The following is a 9,421-nucleotide window of genomic DNA, read 5'->3' on the forward strand; positions in this document are numbered from 1 at the left end:
AGCCTTTCCATGCTGCAGGTTTATCCCTCCATCTGCAGATTCCTCCTGTGCTTCTCATCTACCACTTGGTAAAGTGACATTATCCTGGGCCTGAATATCCAAGTCCCAAATGGGCACTTCAGTTTTGTAGCTTTAGTCACATCTGAGACCACAGCATTAAACATGAACAGCATAAATTGTGAGAAACTTTAAATGTACATTCTTAACACCTGCCTCATTTTAATGTACTAATGTACCCAGATAATGTACTGGGCTGGGTTTTTGTTTGGTTTTATCTTTCTCTTCATTTCTTGTGGGAGCAAGGCTATTTTCTTCTGTGTCTGAAGAGGCTGTTCTTTCATGCCAGGATTACTGTACTGCCCTGCCTGTACACCTGGAAACAGCCTTGATGTTGGAGTTGGTGTATTGTTCACTTGTGAGCACGGATGACTGCATTCTGCTTGAGTTCTTCAGCAATGTATTTCAGGGGTATCACGTTTATCCCCACAGTCACTGCTCTTTTGCTTTGATCTGTGCCCTGCCAGTCAGGTCTGCAGAGAGCGTAATTCACTGTTATCTCTGTGTCTTCTGTGCACAGTGAATCAGTGTGCTTGAGATTTCAGAGAAATATGTATTTACAAATGCTATATTACATGGGCAAGACCTTATCTATAAAATAAATAGTATCAATATCAATAAAATAGTTTGCATCCCAAAACATGGTATGTCCAGCAGAAATAATCTGATACAAACACCTTGTCCTGCTGGTAGTTCTGTGAGGTCTTTATTTCATCAGTCATGGGAGGCTTTGGCTTTCACATGTTTCTTCTGTATGAGATTGCTTTCATTGCTGCTAGTCATTAGTGATTAGTGATGCCACTGCTCAGAAGATGGAAGCAGATTGAGCCAGGTTTTCTGTGGGACTGTTTCTCCATTTGAGAACAGAGATGCTGTGTATTTTCTTCGTGTTCTTTGGCATTAATAAAATTTCATGCATTTTAAGTGCTAATATGACTTTGCCATTTGGTGGCAATGCTGTGGTGGTAACTGAAGGGAGTCAATTTGAGGATGGATTGCAAGCAAACAGATCTGTGTTCCCACTGCATGGGATAGTCTCCCAGTTAAAGTCCTTCATTGCTTTAAACACTCCCACTTGACTAGATGTCTGAGTAGCAGCCCAAATAGCCAAATTTGGGGTTGGGAGGCAAATTTGTGTTGTCCCTATGGATGGCAAAAGAGCAGTATGTTTCCACTTTTTCATTGCTGGTTGCCCTAGACATGGCACAACAGACCACTAGATGTTGGCTAGCCTCTGTCATATTTGGCCAAGACAGAGAATTTCTGGCTTCCTCTGTACAGACTGTAGATCCAGAGGAGAGCTGGACAATTCCCAAAGAAAGTGTCCATGCCCTGCAACCTGGGTATTGTGATTTCCTGTACCTTAAATCTGTTCTAGTAGATAGAATACTCTCAAAAATGGAGACATTTCCCTCTGCTTTCTGGCCTTTCCAATAGGAAAAAACCCTTATGTTTCTGTTTGGATGTATCTCTCTGTTCTGGAGATACTAAAATCAAGCTGTAGATTAGCAAGAGGCACATGTCTTTTTCTAAGGTGTAGAACTCCTCACTAGCAATGTGTTATGTATCTGCATCTTTATTTGAAGTGGGATAATCAAGTGTCTGCTCTTTCACATGGGTGATTGGTCATTCTCTGATGATACCAGTTGTCCATATTGCATCTCTGCTCAGGAGCTGTATCAATGGCTTGCACATATGTGAAAGCTGTGTGGGAAAAGTTGTACCACAGATAGGTTGCAAATCCCAACAGACACTGGATGGAGTCTGTGCATCTGAGAGTCAGAAGCTCTTGTATGCTCTAAATTGCTGAGGTTGATCCTGGCTCCTGGGAGATCAACAGATGTCTCACACAGGGTACTGTAAACAGTCCCCACACCAGGATGGTTTTATTCAGCTCTAGGTCTATTCCCTGAATCTTTCTAACTGGCAGGCGAAGGTGGGATCATGTTGTAGCACAGCTTCTGCCACGCGACCTCTGGGTCCATCCCCAGAACACAGCAGCCATTGCACTGATCCCTCAGAGCCCTTTTAATACATCTTGCTGACAGCACTGATGCTCTACCACCTCACATCTGATCCTAGAGGTGCTCACAGCCGTTTGCACATGCCCTTTTCCTGGATGTGGTGTGGCAGTTTCTTTCCTTACCAAACAGTTTTTGTCAATACCCTACGTACCATTAATTTCTTTGTTCTCAGCCAGCTGCATATTCCCTCACCTGTAGCTGTTCAGTTGAACAGCCTTCTCCTGCTTGTTGAAGGTACTTCAGTTTCCAGACAGGGGTAAATTGTCTAGTGTTTCAGCATCTACACTGCTTGTGTGATTTGTTACTTAACATTACTTTAAAATGTCTTCCTTTTCTGTTCCCTCTACTGCTCCAATTATTTTTTCTTTTTATTCTGTAGTCACTTCTAGGGGCACAAATTGAAAAGATGGAATTACATGAAGGCAATTGTATGCCTGGAAGACATTCTCCCCTTCAAACACTTCTTGATATGCCTCCCAACAGCTTCATTGCAAGGATGCTAGTGAATATTACCAGCTCGGCACATGTAATTATTTTTTTAAATTTCTTCTGCTTCCATTGCCTCTATGAATTGTTTGCTTCAAACTTAAAGCCCCTGTGTGGTGACAATTCACTGGGTGCAGCTGGAAGTAGAGGATTTGTTGTTGCCAGCATCACTGATTCGACCTGCAATTTCCTTTGCCTAATGGCATGGGGTCATTGCATTGCTTTAATTCATCTTTGCATGGTTACAATTCCTTTCCCTCCTTGGCATAGCTGTAAGGAGGCCTTTGCATCCTAACACATTTAGTAATGTCCTACTGTCTCCATAGCATTAATTTTTCTAACTAAGTGCTGCTGCTCTCTCTTGGCACATAGCTCAGAGTTTTGTTTTTGCCCTTTTGCACCATATTAATGTCATTGCTGTGCATTCTATCATGTGCACATTTTTCTCACAGCACTAAAGGTCTTCCCTGATGTCTTCTGCCTCATATTTATGCATTTGCTTTTGGTATTATTTTATGCTTCTCAGTTCTACCTTCTGAACTAACCGTGTCTACCCCACCTACACTCTGCATTGCAGCAGCTTTAGACACTCCTATAGAATACTATCAGCGAGGACAGCTTTTCTTTCAGCAGTCTCATTGCACTTTTTTCCCACTTATGAATCTAACACTAATTATTTCAGGTTTTAAGATTGCATACTCGCATGAGTCAGCCATTTTCTGAAGAGTTTGGCAGCATACCAATCTATTGTTTCTCCAGCTTCTTGATTACACAACTGTGGGGAAGATACCTTCCCTATGTGTCATTCATTTTTCTGAGGACTGGAAATGCCTCTGAGACATTTCTAGGATTTTGCATGGAGTTCTTCCAGTCTGCAGTTGGTATACATCCAGATACTGCAGCAACACATGGGAGCTATCGCCCAGTACAGCTTACAGCATGAATGATCTTATTTTGGCTTCCTGTTTACCCATCCCCACAGTGATGGGTTACATACCAATGTCACTCTAAGCAAGGGCTAGCAGAGCTACTGCCAATACTTCCTCTTTTATTTTCTGCAGCTTTGGGACAGGAACCTGTTATGAACCCATGATGTCTTCCCTGTACTTCTGGATTTTGGAGAAGTGTAGCATTGTCACAGTCTATGACACATGGCTGCCTAATCTCTTTTGCCACCACATACAATGTCCACTGTGGTACTGAATACAAACCTGACAGAGAACCAGGGAGCCAGTGCTGCTTGATGGTTCTTATCTTGTCCCCTTTACCTCCCACTGTGAGAGTGCTTCGATGGCAAGGACCTCCTCTGTTTTCCAGCAGAGCTACCTTCTCTTCTGGAGTCACACAGCCTGTTCCAAAAGGAAATTGCCAGGCCTTCCTTTGTTGTGCCAGGGCAGACTCTGAGCAGTCAACCAGGGGAGGATTGCTATAATGGAGACTGTGGATTTTGTACAGGAGTCAAAGCAAGAAACAGCTGTGCAGCCTGAAAGACGATCAGAAGATAAAATGACAACGGTGGAATTTCTAAAGACATTATACTGCCAATTAAAAGTCTGAAATCTTCCTGGCTTGCCCTGCCCCAGAAATTCAGATCAAATCATTCACAGAGTTGTTCCCACAAAAGGAACTGGAAATTCAATAGGTCAGATTGTCAGCTAGAATAAGTCCACTGACTCCAGGGGAACTACTCCACTTTCTGTCATCAGAGAACCTGGCCCCATGACCATGAGCCTCAGATTTTCCACATGGCTGTTTCCTTGGGACTTGCATCATCACCCTGCACAATGAGGAGAGTTCAAGGTCACAGTGTAGAAGGATTTTTAAAGAAGCAAAACAAGAGACCCAAAAAAAGCTCAAGTTCACATTGTGCCTCCATAATACCACCTGGTTTAGTAAACCTGTGGATCAGTATCTTCCTCAGGTTCCATGTGATTGGTGCCACATCTCAGTGCTGAGTTCTTCAACTTGCACCAGAAATGGGGGTAGTCAAGGACCCACAGAGCAGCTGTGCTGTGTCTTTGCTTCTTGCCAGTCCCTTCCCATCTGTGATACAATACTTGTGGCATCAGGGTACAGGTAAGGAAGGCCTTAAAAGTGTTAGTCTCCCTTATTGATGTCTGCTAACTTGCTGTTCATTCATACAGAAAGGAATATCTTTTATCTCAGTCTTACAGTAAGAACCCAAATCATAAAACACCATGTAGGATTTCTAAGATTAGCAATGCCAATGAAAATGAGTTTTAAAAATTCTGCCTAAAATTTCCAAAGCATTACATTCGCCCCTAGGCAGAGAGCCTGCAGAGAGTTCTGTGTATCAATTAAGAGGTGCTAAGTCACTTCTTCAGTCTTATGGGGGCTTCTGCATCAGTGAGATTCAGCTAAAAATCAGTTAGGAAGAAGGTTAGGGCTGCTATGAAGAAGAATGATCATTACCTAACACACCTCTTCTTGCAAAGGCATGAATTCATTGATTTACTAGTTCTTTCCCATTACTGACTACTGTGATCTTATATGCTGTATATCATATTAACAAAATAAGAGCTTTGGTGTGATCCCTTCCTGTCCCCTGCTGTGACCCCAAACCTCTTATGTGAGGACTGAAAATCTAAACTGTTTAAAATTGTCAGAACAGCGGGGGTAAAAACTCTTAAAAATGAGATACTAATTATTAATGTGAATGCTTTTCACATCCATCTCCTACTAACTATTGCAATGGAATTATTCAGTTGAACATTGCTCAGTGAGAAGACCCATTTGTCATACTTCCTTAATTTTTTATCCATTTGTAAAGTTTCTCAAGACCTAGACAGCAATAAGACAGCAAAGAAATTGCCTAAGGCATCCTCTTAAAGAAGCAGTATGGGCTGGGTTCTGTTCTGCCACAGATTAATCTAAATTGGTAGTTATTCCATGATGTCAGTGAAACTGAACTGCCGAAATGCAGAGGCGAATCTGGCCCCATGATCTAATTCCATGATGAAATTGCTAGTGTAAATAAATGACTGCTGCTGTTCAGTGCTTCCCCCCCACTCCCCAAAGTGCTTAATGAATAATGAATTTTATGAATAAGCTTTAATGAATGACTGAATACATTTTAACGGCCAAACTAATAAGATTGTAAGTTAGAACACTTTCCTTCACACTTTCCTCTCCTCTGCTGCCTTCCTTTGCTTCCTTGAACCAGTGAATTGCCCTCTTAAACTACCTGTCAATCACACATACAATTACCACATCCCAAAAGGTATTATTAAATGGCAAATTTTTAATTCCAGGAAAGACATTCCATATTTGTTTTAAACATCTACCTCAGGTTTCAAAATACGAGTGCTGAAAGAGAGCAAACCTTTAAACATTTATTCCTTCCTTCCCTCCGCCCCCCGAGATTAAAATCCATTCATTTCAATCAAGTCATTCAGAAGAAGGCTATAAAATGAATGACATAATTAGCCACTTAATATACTGCATATGGAATTTAATTCCAGCTGAAAATCAGAGAGGCTTTTTTAAAGCTCTTCACTGAGAAAAAAATAGTGGTATTTGAAGACAGCCAGTGCTTTTCAGTTTAGTGCTACTTTTTTGTTTGTGTTCCCTAGTACTCTAAGCATTACTGAATAAACCTTCTGGAGTTCCATCAGAAGGGGCAAATATGCCCTACAGGGAGGGAAGAAGTCAGGAAGACAGTGAGACTAAGGACCTAGTTTTGCCAGGTTACAATGCAATCACATGGAATGAAGTGACTGCTTCCTCTGACTGAATCCTATGGGAACCAGCCTGGGGACAATTTTCTGAAATGTCTTCCAAGAGGCTGAAGCACAAAAGTCAAAAATGATGGCACCTCCAAATGGGTCTGCACTTCTGAAAACATGCAGTCAGACACCCGAAGTCATATGAATAATATGTATCTGATCCAGAAACAGTTTTAACCAAACACCTGACCAACACAATGGGATTTTATGACCGCAGATTAAATATTAACCAAAATGAAAAAGAATAAAACACCCCTTTACAGGAGAGCTAGAAGGCAATTGGACAGCAATTGCTATCTGATGAAGCTGACTGTCTCTGTAACCAGTCCATCCTGTTCAATCCTGTTGGCCACTCATTTCTGTCCTGCTTGTATTGACATATTCTGCAGGCTTTTAACCACATTACTGAGTCAGGCAACAGTAGAAGATGACCCATTAGCCTGTTAGATTAAACAAGAGACACTAAACAGGAGATAATAGCCAAAGGGGAGGGAATGGGAACAAGTCAACATTACTCAATGGTTAGAAAGATGTTCCAAAATGTAATCTGTGTTCATTACCTTCAGTAAATATACAGTCAACCTCCATTTGCACAAGCCTTGATCACATGAAGTAATAATTTCAGGGGAAAAAAACCCCACATACCACAGGTGTGGAATTTGTGCAACGAAATACTCTTCCCCACATGTGTTCCTCCCAGACTTTGGGAGCAATTTCATTTACCTGCATTACTTTCACTGCCCGCTGATGACTTTCAGATCCATCTGCCCATACCACGGGGAATGCAGCAAGAAGTACAATGGTTCTGCTTAAACAAAAAAGTCCCAAGAAATTTTTGGAGACAGAAGGAAAGGTTAAAACACTCGTGATTAAAGTATTGAAATCCTCTGGCATAGATCTACATCCTACATTACCTCAATTGCACTATCCTCTCTCTTTTTTCCTTTTTTTTTCTTTTTTTTTTCTTTTTTTTTTTCTTTTTTTTTTTTTTTTTTTCTTTTTTTTTCTTTTTTTTTCTTTTTTTTCTTTTTTTTTCTTTTTTTTCTTTTTGTGAAAGTCAAAACAACTGTATTAAAATGTGCTTATCAGTGCAAGTCTATATTGTTTCTGTTCTTTTTTTATTTGGATTTTTTTCAAGGATTGAACTAAACTTTGTAAACCTGATTTGCTCTTTGGGTTTCATTTGGGAGTTTTTTCTTATTTTGGTCTGAGAGAGGTGCTGAGGAGGAACCTCCTGATCCTAATGGAAACTTTTGAGGGTTCTCTCATATCACATCATGCCACTCTCATGCACTTCACTAGATCCAGTTCCAGTCACTGCAACATTATTATCAGCCTAATTTGGCACACCTCACTGATGGAGGAAAAATTAGAAGTGAACATGCCTAAGAAAGCAGAAGAAAACTTTAACGGAGATTTGCAGCATCTAAACACTGAAAGGCTGTGGGGCTGTTTTCCTGAAGAATTGTTCTTGTTGAACAGAAGGAGCACAAAGTCTTGTAGCACAACTGGCACACACGAGATGAAGATGTGCACCAAAACCTTGGCTCTTTCTTCCATGTCCCATAGGCTGTTAGAAACAACAGGGTTGTTGGGTTTTGGGCCCATTTTCCAATGGGCCTTGCAAGACCACTGGAAGCCCCTTCCCAGAACACTAGTCAAGGAGCTTAGGCCAGCAGCTTAGAGTCACATGCCATTCTTTATTTTTGATTGCTACAGAGGATTGATTGGGAAAGAGAAGGGATCTGTCTGGTTTTTCCAGTATTCCAGCTCTCAGCCTCTTGGGGACCTGAGGCTGAGGCAAGAGCCATTGCTCTGATCCTTTGTGTAACCAGGCTGCTGGCCTCAAACCCTGGCACCCTGTTAACCCCTGGAGCACCACTGCCTCTCACCTGGCAGCTCTGCTAAGCATCAGACCTCACACTGAAATGCAAATGTTTAATTTTTAGGTGTTTATGGAGGTTCCCTCACAGCATCTGTGACTTCATATAATGCTCAACAAAATACACCAGCAAAAGCCTGCAGATAGTTAAGTCATCTCACTGCAGAGTTATGTTGTACAAGACCTCAAAAATCATCTTTTCCAGCCTGAGCCAACACAGAGCCTGGCATTGCACTCTGACAGGCAGCATATTTGGAAGCAAATGAAGGACCCAGCACTGATGCCTGACAATTTTGGAAGTGTAATATTACAAAAACTTATTAAATTCCATTTCAGAATGTCTTGCTTCCACGCACCATTTCTTTTTCTCCTTTAATTATTTGATGTTTTCAGCTGCAGGAAACACCCCCCTGCCCTTGGAACTAGAGCAACTGTGTCACAGAGATCATGGTCCCTTTAAAGTTCATGTGGTTACAACATTGCTGTCCCACTTCTATCACAAACAGTGTCACTGCACATCTGGTCTGGCTGTGCCTGTTTTCTGCATGCCCTTTCCTGCCTAGGGATCACCTTGAGCAGATGTCACCCTCCATCCAGCGGCTGGTGAGCAGCCATGGTGGCACTGATCCAATGAAGGAAACTGATGAGCCATCATGTTTCCCATCCAATGCCAGCAGGGTCCTGGCTTGATTGCCCTCTTTAGAATGCTGCTTCCAGATGGAAATTCCCACTTGGAGAAAACTCTCTAAAATGCATGTACCCATAGGATATTACTGGGCAAAAACAAGAAGAGGAGTCTGTTTATGTCTCTAAAGCCTGCGTCCGCACTAATCTGGCTCCAGGCCTTGTTATCCCTGTTGTGCTCGCTGCAATAGCTTACACTGTCAACAGGAGGATATATCAGGGCAGCCAAGCACTGACTGACTCAGCACAGTCAGAGCTTAAGAATTCCCTGAGGATGGATGGACAGAAGTCAGCATGGAGGACAGAGTCACCAGTGTTCAGCTCGAAATGGATGCAGGAGGAAGCTCTTCTACAAAATACAATACAGCAGCAGGCCAATTTAAACTCTTTTTCCCAGCTGCAACCCTTTTCTCCTTCTGGACAAAGATGGGAGGCAGTCCCATTCTGACTGCATACTCCCTGGCCCACTGTGTGAGATACAAGAGATGTGCACCATAGTAACACGACGGTTCAATGTGCTGCTTTCCCACAGTACTGAGTTT

At 42.0% G+C, this 9,421-nt stretch overlaps 1 long non-coding RNA gene across 1 annotated transcript; it reads right to left on the minus strand.

Annotated features, from left to right (window-relative positions):
* Nucleotides 1-3,578: 3,578 nt before the first annotated feature.
* On the minus strand, nucleotides 3,579-7,702 carry LOC146439577 (uncharacterized). The gene is made up of 2 exons (XR_014851280.1): nucleotides 7,037-7,702; nucleotides 3,579-4,050 (listed from the first exon to the last, which is right to left on the minus strand). It is a non-coding gene; the product is annotated as an uncharacterized LOC146439577 (long non-coding RNA).
* Between the last annotated feature and the right edge of the window lie 1,719 nt (nucleotides 7,703-9,421).

This window comes from Lichenostomus cassidix, chromosome 3, assembly GCF_008360975.1.
Source record: "Lichenostomus cassidix isolate B80296 chromosome 3, HeHo_3.0, whole genome shotgun sequence".
Classification (NCBI taxonomy): Eukaryota; Metazoa; Chordata; class Aves; order Passeriformes; family Meliphagidae; genus Lichenostomus; species Lichenostomus cassidix.